At 36.9% G+C, this 14,359-nt stretch overlaps 1 protein-coding gene across 1 annotated transcript in view; it reads right to left on the minus strand.

Annotated features, from left to right (window-relative positions):
- Window positions 1-12,153: 12,153 nt before the first annotated feature.
- Window positions 12,154-14,359, minus strand: part of LOC109498084 (translation initiation factor IF-2-like) — a 119,730-nt gene continuing 117,524 nt past the window's right edge. The window contains exon 5 of the mRNA XM_045053880.1: window positions 12,154-12,277. The gene's annotated coding sequence lies outside the window, so the exon portion shown is untranslated. The remainder of the gene's footprint in view (window positions 12,278-14,359) is intronic.

The following is a 14,359-nucleotide window of genomic DNA, read 5'->3' on the forward strand; positions in this document are numbered from 1 at the left end:
ATCCCAAAGAAGGGATATATTGAAGACAAAGACAAGGTTGCTTGTTTCATAAATTTTCCCAGATTTAGTTCTAAGACCCAATATGTAAGGAACCTCTGCTATGTATTGAGATATCTGAGTGAGTCTCATCCTAAAGAGAGAAACACACACTTCCTTACCTGCCTCCATGCTGCTACTTCAGCCTTAGTAATTAGAGACCCAAAAATGGAGTTGCCTAGCTTTCCAATTCTTTTCTCATCTGGCTAAAGCTTTTTGGGCTATCTTTGTGAAATTTGCTTCAGGGAAAATGGGACAGAAATACATGTTTGGTTCAGAGGTTCTAAAATGGAAGGTGAAATTACTTAGTTTTAACTAGCGATTGCATAAAATAGCTCCCCAAGAAATGACAAGGAAAAGAGAAAAAAGAAAGGAGAAATAGATTTCATTTAAAAAAAAACTCTTCCATTTGAACAAGTATCCCAAAAGACAATAAAACAAGGTATTTTGAATGAGTTTGTTTTTAGGACCTGCCCACACATTCTACCAATATATAGATGGTATTCTGGGATGGGGGGAGGGTGGGATTGTTGAAAGTTTAGGTAAACAAGTCATAATTCAAAGTAAGCAGCAATAATATAGAAAACCTTTCTTATGGTTTTAGATGTATGCATGAGTTGCTCTGTTCTTTTTTAAAGTTTAAATGTAACATACTGAACTCCATGTTAACATATGATGCACAGCATAGAAGCACATACATTTCTCCAGGCATAAACCATACATGTGACAACATTCTTAAGACCCAGGAGTGGATTTCTCTAAGGAACATTGACTGAGTGAGATTTCACATTCTGTGGATTTCAGCCATCAATTCAGTTTCTTTCTCCGTGTTCCTGAAATCTCATTGTTACACTCAGGATTTGTCTTCTCCTAGGGATCACTTTTAAAGCATGTCACTGCCTGTGACAAGACAGAGTAAGTAAAATGATGATGAGTTTGGATTTCTTTCCCCAGACTCTCAGCTTTTCTATCTTCTAGTTTGGCATCTCACGTCTTGATTATATCAGATGCCATGTTAGAAATACCTGCTTGATATTGTATATCAAAGGTGCTGACTGAGAAGGCATTAGGTATTGCTTAAACCCAGTCTTTAATCACTACAACTTTTAAAACATTTAATAGTGTCATAGTGTCATTAGGAAAAATTCAGAAAGCACTTGAAATGTCACATAATGACAAATCCAGATTTTAGTGAGTCTGTCAAGTATTATTACCCCATTCCTGATAACAGAACTAGAAAAGTGAGTCGATTTTTCAATATATTCAGAAATAATATCTCAGACTAAAGTATCAGCTCGATGTCCTAGTTTGGTCTGTTCTTTCTCACTTTTTTGTGTTCTCTTTTTCTTGCAAGATACTAATGAATTTAAAAAATGATCACAATCTTCAAAGTTCTCACTTAAAAGTAATGATATAAAACTTCTTAATCTGAGAGAAAAGCTTGGGAAAGAGCAATCATTTTCTGAATCAAAAGATTAAAATAATTTATTTTAAGCCTATTAAATCAGAACTAACTAGTACTTCATTCGATTTGTTATACTGACATGAAATCATCAGTAAGGCACCCCAACATTTTGCATTAGTAAATTACTTCAAAGAGTCCCAGATGATAGGGCTATAAAGAGGAGACAGCATTAGGCACGTATTTATTTTTCAGTTAGTAGGTTTCCTAAATAAATCAGTCTGTATATTAAGAATTTTACTTCAGTGAGAAAGGTACCATAATTATTTGTTTTCCCTTCATTACTAAATCAGAGCATGTTCAATAAAACAAATAGATTGCATATTAAATACAAATCTACTGATAATGCTCACTAGATCACTATGATGTTTCTCCCAGAGGGTGAGATTCAGAGTTCCTACTTTCCAGAAAAATTATGTGTTTGTTGTGAAATGTGTCTTATACCTTCTACAAATCTTTAATTTTACTTTAAAATAGTTGTTAGATTTCATGCTCCTGCAAGGAGAAAACTTGAATTTACAAATAGAGGCACATATTTTGCAAATAGGATATGCCAGAGTTAGCAGAAAAGTCTGCTTTGGGGGAAACTTCTATTATGAATAAAATTGTTGTTTGTCACTTTTATTTTACTGGGAGGCAAATTAGTCATCGCATAGCTTGTTCCATTTTTTTTTTTTCTTGAAATCAGGTCACTTAATCCCTTCTGGGATGTATTCAGAATGAGAGCCTATATTTTCCTCTCAGATTAATCTGGAGAGAATTTCAAGTTGCAGGTCTTCATATAATAGGGCATATGGAAATGGAGTCTAAAGTGTCTGACACTTTTAATGATATAACTTCATTCACAATGGCATTACTTGTGGATATAATTTAAATGAAAATGTAGGCGAACCAAATCCCCATATGACCTCAGCAACTCTAAAATTATATTCCTGTAATGTGCTTTATAGCTCCTCTACCTAAATACAGCTGGTAACCTCTAAATGCCAGCATTTGTGGATGGAAATCTATTTCTGAGCACAATATATCATCTGTTCTGAGGATATAAGAGTTATTATTCGTTCTTTGTGGACAAGAATCCGTGTTTAATAATATTTATGATTTAAAGTTAGAGCTAGCTAAATGCAAGAAATTCAAAAGTTTGGACGGTTTTTTGTTCACTTTTTTCATTGTTCTTCATTTTTCTAAATATAACGGCACACTGAGGAGGGAAGGGAAGGTTGTTTCAGTCCCCTGACTTAAAAGCTAAGGAACAATAGCATAATTATTGAACTAATTTATCTCTAAGAGAAATCTGCAAGGTACAATATTTCCTGTTTTCATAAAAGAAGCAAAATATGGATTTTAATGCTAGTTAGAGTGCTAGTCACATAGGAAAAAGATCTAAAAAAGATCAAGATAGATGATAGATAGATAGGTAGGTTGGTAGGGAGATAGATAGATAGATAGACAGACAGCAGTAAAGGACCAATCTATTTTGTTTTTAATTTCTAATCTGTCAAGGATGTACATTTTTACAAAATAAAATAAGAATGATTCATAGAAAGTGAAATAAAAGAATAAGCAAAGGCATACAAACTATGAGTCTAGATTTTCATTACTGGATTCATCAGCTAAAGAAATTACAGTGTAATGAATATTATCAGAAAAAGAATAACAGAAGAAAATTAATATAGGAACTTCCAAATGCTTACTGTCAACCTCCATACATTTCTTGTCACAGCCAGGCACCAGTCCATAGACCGTGCTTTGAGAAGCACTGAGAGAGAGAACAAACATTCTTGCCTTGGCTTTCTTCTTACTTAGTTCACATTTGGTACATAGTTCAGCATTTCTTTTCTTTTTTTTAAGCTTATTTATTTTGAGAGAGAGAGAGAGAGCACAAGCAGGGGAGGGCAGAGAGAGGGAGAGACAGAACTCCAAGCAGGCTCCGTGCTGTCAGCTCAAAGCCCAATGTGGGTCTTGAACTCATGAACCATGAGATCATGATCTGAGCCAAGATCAAGAGTCAGACGCTTAACCACTGAGCCACCCAGGCACCACATATCTCAGCATTTCTAAACAGTGTGCTAGCAGCAGCATTTTAATAAAGCAAGTAATTTTTTTTTTCTGTTTGGCTAACCTTATCTGTTAGCTAAGGATGATGCCAGGAGGCTGGGGAAGGTGGCATGCTGCAGAAAAAAATATAAGGTGAGGTTCCCAACCTAAAGAAATATAACCCAGTAAGAAAGGAGAGCATCAGGAACTACTTAATGAAGGGCTTCCCCATAGTGGTCATGAATTGGTGGTCATAACTTCTTTCAAGGTGCAATTCTTATTGCACCAAATAATGTCAGCAGACCAAATAAATGTTTTTTTGTGTGTGTATGAATTCTCCCACATTTCGAATCAATGGGTGCAGCTATGATTAATAAAATATTTGTTTTAACATCCTACCTAAACTAGGGGCACCTGGGTGGCACAGTGAGTTAAACATCCAACTCTTGATCTCAGCCAGGACATGATCTCACAGTTGGTGAGTTCGAGCCCCACATGGGGCTCTGCACTGATGAGGTGAAGTCTGCTTGGGATTCTGTCTCTCCTCTCTGCCTCTCCCCCACTTATGTGCACACTCTTTGTCTCTCAGAATAAAAACATAAATAAAGAAAAATAAAATCCTACCTAAACTAACAGGAATTATATGCTGATATATGCATATTCTGGCATTAAATTCTAAAGATACAACTCCAGTCATGGGGGTGGTGTTCAGAAAGAAGGAAATACCAGCAAACATTTTATTTAACTTTTTATTAGTTTGTTTTTTGAGAGAGAAAGAGAGAGCAGGGGAGGGGTAGAGAGGGGGGAGAGAGAGAGAGAGAGAGAGAGAGAGAATATCCCAAGCAGACTCCATTGCTGTTAGTGCAGAGCCTGATGAGGGGCTTGAACCCACAAACCATGAGATCATGACCTGAGCCGAGATCAAGTGTCAGATGCTTAACTGACTGAGCCACCCAGGCGCCCCACCAGCAAAAATTTTTAGAGAAGAGGTACCAACAAGGATAGCTGGCATGGTTGGAGAAGGCAGTGGATGTAATGGAAATCTGAGCTTGTGTTAGAGAAATATGTGTGACTTCTTTCTTTCATAGAAGCCATTCTAGATGAATGGAGTAATAAGTAAGAACACAAAACCACAACAAACTCTCCTATGGAAAATGAAACAGATCGTAGAGGTGAGTTGGTTGAGAAGGAAATATGTAGCTTGATTGTGGAGGGCTTGGAACACTAGCTTAAGATGGATTTTATCTGTGACGCCAGAGATAGCAAAACCATTGATGACTGGTGTTGGCCACAGGCACATGTTAGAGGAGCAATGGAAGATATTTATTATTTCTGCCCCAGAGCTGTGGTTTTAAAACCTGTGTGAAAGTTGAGAAAAATTATGGGTTAAAAAAAAATTCAGCTCTAAAAGGCCCATAGCATTTAGTAACTGGTCTATATACTAGAGGAGAATTAAAGTTTTCCAGTACATAAATGTGAGATACAAGATGAAAGTTATGTATTGGGTGCAGAGTGGGAAAGATACCAGAACATGAGCTGATGAAGAGCTGTAACAAAATAACTACACACACACACACACACACACACACACACACACACACACAATCTCGTTTGAGAACATTCCAACATGTCATAGAACATTAAATTAATAATTTTAAGATATCATAGCCCAACTTTCATGTTAAAAATATAGAAGGAGACACAGATGTCAAACTTCTTGCCCCAAAATATTTATTAGCAACTTAAAGAATAAGAATTTGAATCACAGGTGCTTGTTTTCCAGATTTTCCACTTTCATTCTGACATCAAAAATATTTAATAAATCATTAAATGTGAAGATCAGGATTGAGGAATCACAGATAATTCTAAGATTTTAAGACTGAATTACTGGAAGAATAATAGGCTACCAGTAGAGGATTTTATTTTTATTTTAACAACCAAAATATTTGACATCTGGATAGAGACATCTGGATGGCTCAGTTGGTTAAGCCTCCAACTCCGGCTCAGGTCATGATCTCGGGGTTCTTGAGTTTGAGCCACGCCTCAGGCTCTGTGCTAATAGCTCAGAGCCTGGAGCCTGGTTTGGATTCTGTTTCCCTCTCTCTCTCTGCCCCTCCCCTGCTTGCACTGTCTCTGTCTCTCTCTCAAAAATAAATAAACATTAGGGGCAAGTGAGTGGCTCAGTCCATTAAGCTCTTGGTTTTGGCTCAGGCCATGATCTCACATTTCATGTGGGGCTCTGCACTGACAGTGCAGAGCCTGGTTGGGATTTTCTCTCTCCTTCTCTCTCTGCCCCTCCTCTGCTTGCAGTGTATCTCTCTTAAGATAAATAAAAATAACCTTTAAAATATAAATAAATAAATATTTAAAAATTTTTAATTAAAATTTTATAAGTAGAAATGTTTCAGGGCATCTGGGTGGTTCAGTCGGTTGAGCGTCTGACTTCGGTTCAGGTCATGATCTCATGGTTTCTGAGTTTGAGCCCTGCGTTGGGCTCTGTGCTGATGGCTCAGAGCCTGAAGCCTGATTGGGATTCTGTGTGTGTGTCTCTCTCTGTTCCTCCCCTGCTCATGCTCTGTCTCTGTCTCTCTCAAAAATAAATAAAGATTTTAGGAGCGCCTGGGTGGCTTAGTCAGTTAAGTGTCCGACTTCGGCTCAGGTCATGATCTCGCGGTCTTTGAGTTTGAGCCCCATGTTGGGCTCTGTGCTGACAGCTCAGAGCCTGGAGCCTGTTTCAGATTCTGTGTCTCCCTCTCTCTGACCCTCCCCCGTTCATGCTCTGTCTCTCTCTGTCTCAAAAATAAATAAACGTTAAAAAAAAAATTAAATAAATAAATAAATAAATAAATAAATAAATAAATAAATAAATGTTTTTTTTAAAAAGTTTCTTCTGCAAGTACACCAGATGATATATTCTGTTAGTCAGGAAATGCTCAGTTGAACTGCAACAAAAAGATCCCTCAAATCTCAACAACTTAACATGACAAAAGCTTATTTCTTGCTTTCAAAAAGTATACCTCTGGGTACAGATAATTCTCAAGGGCAGTTTTCCTACACCTACAGATGTCAAGTCAACATTCCAGGCTCCTTAACCTAACAATTAAATGCTTCTATCTAGAAATGACACATATGGCTTCACCCACATTATGTTGGCTAAAGCAAATCACATGGCTATGCCAACTTCAAGGGAGAGGGATGGTGTAATAGTCCTGCACAACTGGAAAAGGGGATGCTGGTAAATAGCCATAATGCTACCAACATAATAGGTGCATAACAGGTGCAACATAAGATTTATTTTTAATTTTTTTTAATGTTTATTCATTTTTGAGAGAGAGGGAGACAGAGTGTGAGTGGGGAAGGGGAAGAGAGAGAAAGAGACAACAGAATCTGAAGCAGGCTATAGGTTCTCAGCTGTTAGCACAGAGCCCAACACAGGCCTGAACCCATGAACTGAGAGATCCTGACCTGAGCTGAAATCAGACACTTAGCTGACTGAGCCACCCAGGTACCCCCAGGTGCAATAAGATTTAAAAGAAGGTAAAGATGAATGTGCCCCAAATGATGAATATCTGATATGTAAGTGAGTGTGTTCTACTGACCTCTTTGGGCCGAAAAAGTATTGTGTGGGTTTTATGAGATCCCTGAAGGGATCCTAGTCCACAAGAATGTAAATAATCACTAAAGCTGTGTTTTTCTACTTCTCCATATGGTACATAGCTCAAAGGGAAATGCTATAAAGGAAAAGAAAGTTTCAGATCAAGGCTAGGATACGTTTTATGACAGCATTATGCCAAATAAACAAACAAATTTAAAAGACATCCAGTTTAACAAAATAAAATTCTAATTTACCTGTGAAGTGGAAACACAAAGATTTACTGGTCTTCCAACTTTGATACCTAGTTAAATATGTGTATGTGCATGTCTTTTTTTGTTTGTTAGAATGCTGGTGTATGCAACTTATCTCTCTGAGGAATTTTTAAAGGAATCCTTACAAAACTGTCTGAAGTATTATGCCTACATTCACTTCATTATATGTAAACCATAACCTCAAAGGATAATTTTGGGAAAAATAAATTGAAATTAAAAAAAAAAAGATGCAAAGTTTAAATTCTTTAGCCACAACAGCAAAGCAAATAATTGAAAATTGAAAAGTCATGCTGATCAGCAAGTTATTTGTTGTCATAGTGCCAAAAGGCCACAGTGCATATTCTAGAAAGTTAATGCATTGTAGTGGTACATCTTTAATTTTTTTCTTTCCATCTCTCAAAAGTGTTGGAAACCATAATGTCAACAGGGAAAACTGTTGCCTGATTATTTACACAGACTCTATGAAGCTGGCATTTTGTGAATTTCCTTCCCTAAAGTTGGTTCTCTGTGGCCCAATCTGAAGAGCAATAAAAAGGTCTTCCCGCATCTGTTTGCCCATGAGGGCTGCACTTCTACATGCAGAAAATGGTATCTTGGCACATGCTGCCACCCCCACTGCCTCATAAAATGTCAGAGCAAGGAGTCGCCACTGTACCTGTGTGCAACTTTCTCTGCTATGGAATTTCCTGGACACGGGTGCTGGGCACATACAATTGGATTAGCAATGCCAGCTTATTTTCCAAAGTGGCTTTGCCAATTTCCTCTCCCTCCATTGATGTCTGAGGGTCCCTTTGTTCCACGAAGTGTAAACAAGGGCAACTCACCTAGCTGGGCAGAAGTCACACCTGGTGAAGGAGTTTACATTAGGGGAACCTTACAGAAGTGGGATCAGTCAAGGTGAGTGAGTCTTCTCGTGTTCCCATTGCTTTCTGAGGTCGCACTTAGCAAACTGACATGACCAGAAGTCCATTCTGGCAGAGAAACTCCCACATCTTGGTTTGAGGAATTTGGGGAATTACCACTGAGGAAGCACCAGTCTTTCTCCTCACATGTTCAGATTCCAACACAACAAAAATAAGGTGTGGAAGAGTCTTTGCCCCACCCTTTCCTGTCAGCTCAGAGTCAACAGCTGCCCTTCTCCTGGCATGGTCCAAAGTCTGCAGTCCAGGCCTTCGGTGGACCCCTTAAATGCCCAACCATAGCCAGATTCCGTGAAGTTTGAAAGAGGCCAGTTCCTGCCCTGCTACACCAGTCTGAGAAATTAACCTGTACCTTTCACTCCACATTCCTTTCTTTTTCTTGTCACTTTGTTATTAATTTCTAACTTAATTATGTTGAAGTTGAGTATGTGGCACATGTGATTATAAATCTTCAAAAGTTAAGACTTTGCTTCTAGCCTAATGTATCGTTTATTTTTATAAATTTTCTATGTGTTGCCAGGAACAATATTTTAAACACATCTGTTATAACAAACTTAATTATGTTGTTCAAAACTTCCATAGCCTTATTTTTGCTTGACTAATCTATTAATCACTTAGGCATGTGGAAATCTCTCAATATGCTGATGGATTTTTTAGCTTCCTCCAATGTAGCTTTATAAATTTGTAGTTATTTATTTGAGGTCTATTTTGCAAGACCCATTAAGGTTTTACTTTCTGGTAAATTTATTCCGGTAAATAAAAACTTTTGTCCATATGTAAATGATCCTCTTCCTCTCTTGTAATGCCTTTTATTTAACTCAAATTTGCTTATATTATATCCCACCAACTTTCTTTTAATTAGTAGTTCACATGTATTTATTCTACACTTCTACTTTTCAAATTTTTGTGACCTCTTTCAAAAGACATTCACCTTTTTTTATTGAGAAGGAAAAATAGCTTTGAATTTTAGGGGGGATTTAGTTCTTTACTGTATTGATTGTGAGTGCTGATAGATTGGTTTTTACTTTTCGCAGGTTATTTTCTACCCACTCATTCTACTTTTTGTTGATGTGTTTGTTTACCCTTTCTGCACATCACTTGATCTGAGGTTTATTTTCCCTATTCCAATTTTCTAAACATCTACTAATTTAGAAGTTCTACATTCAATTTCTATATTTTTAGGGATTCACTGGAAATTTTAACATGAATTTTTCCCTTAAGATGTTTAAAATTAATAAATAGCTTAACTCTTTTCCCAAATAAGAGACGCATTTTAAAATACTTAGCTCCTTTGGGGCACCTGGGTGACTCAGCTGGTTAAGCATCCAACTTCAGCTCAGGTCATGATCTCACAGTTCATTGCTTCAAGCACTGCATCAGGCTCTGTGTTGACAGCTCAGAGCCTGGAGCCTGCTTCAGATTCTGTGTCTTCCTCTTTCTCTACCCCTTTCCCCGTTCACACACTGTATCTCTCTCTCTTTCTCTCACAAAAATAAATAATAAAAACAGTTAAAAAATTAAAACACTTAGCTCCAAGCACTTGTCCTTTCAAATTAGTTTTGGTTATCCAGAATTTAGGTCTATCTTGACGTTTTTAACCTCAACCTTTAACCTTTTCAACTTAAATTAGATATTATTATCTTTACATGTAATCAATGTTTTATTTCAAACATACCTTATGGGATCATTTTCTTTCTACCTGAATAAATTCCTGATGTGCTTTCTTTGTGCTTACAGACTCTGTTTTTATCTAAAAATGTCTTGGTTTCACACTTGCTCTTTCTCAAGTTATACATTTATAGATTGACAGGTATTTTCTCTCAGCGTTTTATAGATCTTATTCCCTGACTCCTGCCTTCCATTGTTGATGTGAGAAGCCAGCTGTCGGTCTAATCGTTATTCTTTTGTAAATTAATTTTGTCTTTTTTTAAATAACTGATTTGTAAGACCATCTATCTTCAGTTTACTACAAGTTCACTGCCATGTGTCTAGATGAGTTTCTTTTTGTTCATCTTTCTTGGGATTCATTGGAAATCTTCAATCTGGGGACTGATGTCTGATCAATTCTAGAGACAACTTAAGCATTATCTTTTAAGAACACTCCTACTTCCCTTATTTCTTTTCCCCAGTTTAGACATATTAACTATAGCCTTCACGTTCTTAAATGCTTTCTTCGTATTTTCCATTCCCTTGTCTGTCTGTATTGCTTTCTGGGTAATTTCTTCAGCTCCCATTTCCAGTTCACTAAGTAGCTCTTCAGTTGTATCTAATCTGCTGTTAAAACCATCCATTGGACAGCAAATCCATATCTGAAGCTTTATGCCTTGAAAATACACAAGTCCACATAGGTTTTATAAAGGATATTCCTTGTAGCCTTTTTGATATAAGAAAAAGCAAGAGAGAAAACTAAGTATCTCTCAGGAGAGAAATAGTTCAGTAAATCACACACATCTGTTCAATTAAATTAACGCTACAGGACTACCTAAAGCAAGGGTTTTTCTTCTTATATTCCAACTTGGATCAATGCCCATCTACATATAGTAGAAAAATATAAATTCCAATGTGTGTTTATGTGTGTATGTGTGTAGATAGAAGTGTCTAAAAGTAGGTACTTCAAATTGATATGTGCTTTTAGCATAAAATGCACTCTGGATTTCAAAGACCTGTATACAAAAGATGAAAATTATCTCATTAATAATCGTATTGATTGCATGTTGAAATAGTACTACAGTTTTACGGAGTTATATAAAATATGTTGTTTAAATTAATTTCACTTGTTTCCACTTTTTTTTTGTTTCTAGTAGATATTTTTAAATTATATATTATTTAAAAAGCTGTTGATTTTCTAATTGAAAATTTATTTTACTTCTCTAGAATTGCCCTCCAATCTTTTTACTGGTAAAGGCAATACTGATGTTCTCTATTTCTTTTCTTTTTTAATTTTTTTATGTTTATATTTGAGAGAGAGAGCACAGGTGGGGGGCAGGGTTGGCAGAGAGATGGAAACAGAATATGAAGCAGGCTCCAGGCTCTGAGCTGTGAGCACAGAGTCAATGCAGGTCTCGAACTCACAAGCCATGAGATCACGACCTGAGTCAAAGTCAGACACTTAACTGACTGAGCCACCCAGGCACCTCGATGTCCTATTTCTTAGTCACACTTTCAACATACCTTTATTGCTTTGAATATATCCATCACACATTATAGGCATGATTCTCAACTGTGTTGTTTCTGCTGCCTATCTCCTATGGTGGCTCATTCCCTCTTGCATTTATTAACATTTGGAACTTTGTGACAACTCTGGATATGAGTTCCATTTCTCCAAAGCAAATATGCTTGTCTTCTGCCAGGGATGTGGAGCTCTACCACTCCGGCACAAATTAGAACAAATGTTCACCTAATGAGTTTGGGGGGAAGTCACACAGCTAATGTGACTTTTTTCCCCTCACTTTTTAATGTAGTATAATATATATGCACGCAAATGTGTTTGTATCATAAGTAAAGGGCTCAGTATATTTTTGCAAACTAAGTATATCTATGAAGTCAGCATCCAAATAAAGAAACAGAGTATTACAGGTACAGGTACAAGTACGTCAAAGTATAAGATCCCCACAGGCTCTGCACTTGAAGGTGGCAGATATAGATATAGATATAGATATAGATATAGATATAGATATAGATATAGATATAGATATAGATATAGATATAGATATATAGATATATATAGATATATAGATACATAGATATATAGATGTATCTATAGATCTATATATATACTTGTTTTTCTTTCACTCCTTGGTAGTCACAGCAAAGGTCGGGTTCAGCAAATACCTGCAGGGTTTCCTCTATGGGTCCAGTCTGTTTCCTGGGGCTTGGCTCTGCTCTCTCACTTGGTAGGGTTGTCCTCCGAGTATCTTCTAAGTGGCTTTGTCCTCCATCTGTCTTGTAAGTGGCTCTAGGCAAGGAGGGAAGTGAAAATATCCGCATGGAAACTTTGTTTCTAGCACTTCCATATTCTTCAGATTTGAGTTTTTCTTTGGCTTCTGACCTTAGAAAAAGTTCTTATTTTCCCACAAGCTCAGAAATGTATGATGAATACATATGTGTGTGTGTGTGTGTGTGTGTGTAATACATATATACACACACATACACAGACGTATATATAGAGAAAAATGTTGCTTTTAACATTTAAACCAGCAATAGGAAATTAGTTCAGTAAAATATCATGAATGATAAAGATGAAAAATTCTCAGCATCAAAAATCTTACTTTTTTGGAGAGTATTTTAATAATATGTGAAAATGCCCAGGATATTATTAAAAAGAAGACAATGACTGAAACCTGTAAAATGTGGTCTCAAATTTGCATATTTATATATACAGACCTAAGATAGAAGAAATAAATGAATTTAAGTATTAACTGTGGTTTTTTTCTTGGGAAAGGATCCAAACATTCTTTTCTTATACTTTTCTGTATTTTATGTGAGATACATATCCTCATTTTACACTATGAAGAAAATTAGGAAGAATTAAGAAAAAAGAGCAGGAACCAGAAACCGCCTTTCCCATCCACTTGCACTCCTTGTCACACATTCAGACTATGTCAGTGACATGTGAGAAACTGGAAAAAAACTGAACAGTCCCAATAATGCTCAACAAGCCAACGCTGCAGCGAGGCGGGCAGCAAAAGATTCTGCCTTCTTCACATGCTGATCGCCAACAAATGGAAAAGGTGACTTCATTGTGAAGGAGGCTTTGACTCTTTCCCCCTGTGGCTTTTCTTTTTATGTCGTAGCATTAAGCTGCCTCCTCCAAACAACACACGGCAGGTATAAACAGGATATAACAAAACTCCTCCTCGTATCCTTTCATTTAAAACTCGGATTTTTTTTTTTTTTTTTATTTCTCAGCTTGATTGACTTTGTGGAATCCTGGAAGGCATAGGATTCAGGGAAGGAGGAAAAAGCAATAGCAGCTTATTACCAATTTGTGTTATTTGCAAATAAATTATTAGGAAGAACTGTGCCTTTTTCCCAATCTTTTTCCATTGTTGACCTGCCCTCATGCTTTTTTGGGCACTCATTAGAAAGTAGGACCAGTTATTTAAGACCACTTTAAGACATGACAAAAAATAGTAGAAGATGAAAATAATTTGCCTACAAGTATACTTTTATGATTCTGTCTTTGGAACTGTGAATACAGGTACTCCAGTCTCTAAGGTCTTGCCACTCAAATGTGGTACACAGACCAGTAGCATCGGCATCACTTGAATGCCTGCTGGTAATGCAGGTTCTTAGGCCCAAGCCCAGACCTGCTGAATCAGAATCTCCAGGGATCTATGGTTCTACAACTTACCTAATGATTCGTATACACACTAGCACTTCAAAACCACTTGTGAGCATCCAAAAATAATACCAAGCAATCACAATTCAAATAGATAAGAAAAGGAGACAATTTTATTCCTCCAAATATCTGAATTTCCTCTCTCATATGAAAGGAAAGCTTACTGTAAGTTCTCACCTTAGTAGCCACAATTAAGTGTGGGAATTCTATGTCTGTCAATAAACAGAGGTCGGGGCTACATTTAAGCAGCCTGGTCCATAACTGCTTCCCTTCCACAGTCAAACCCCAGGAATGGACTTTTTGTTCAATTTCTTCTTTCATCCTCTTTGAAGAGATGCAACTTTGAACTAACAGTGTGGCTGCTGGGAACTTCTTTGTGCCTGCCATAAATTGTGTCTTTCTCTCCATGACCCTCTGGTGAGCCAGTGCAAAAATAGGGTCGAAACCAACAAAAAAATGCAAGGAAACAGGAAACACTGTAACCATAGGAGTTGGCCAGCTTAATTTACTTCTTTTTCTTCTGCACTGCCATGCTATATGATTTTCTACCTTCCTTTTTAGACTCATGGTTGATTGAACACATCAAAAAGGTTTTGACAACAAGCATATGACAGACTATGAAAAGTAAGCAAAAAATCAAAACTATGCTTTTGGAATGTTCTTTTTTTAGTATCATTCACCACTAAGAACCGACAC

Source organism: Felis catus, chromosome A3, assembly GCF_018350175.1.
Source record: "Felis catus isolate Fca126 chromosome A3, F.catus_Fca126_mat1.0, whole genome shotgun sequence".
Classification (NCBI taxonomy): domain Eukaryota; kingdom Metazoa; phylum Chordata; class Mammalia; order Carnivora; family Felidae; genus Felis; species Felis catus.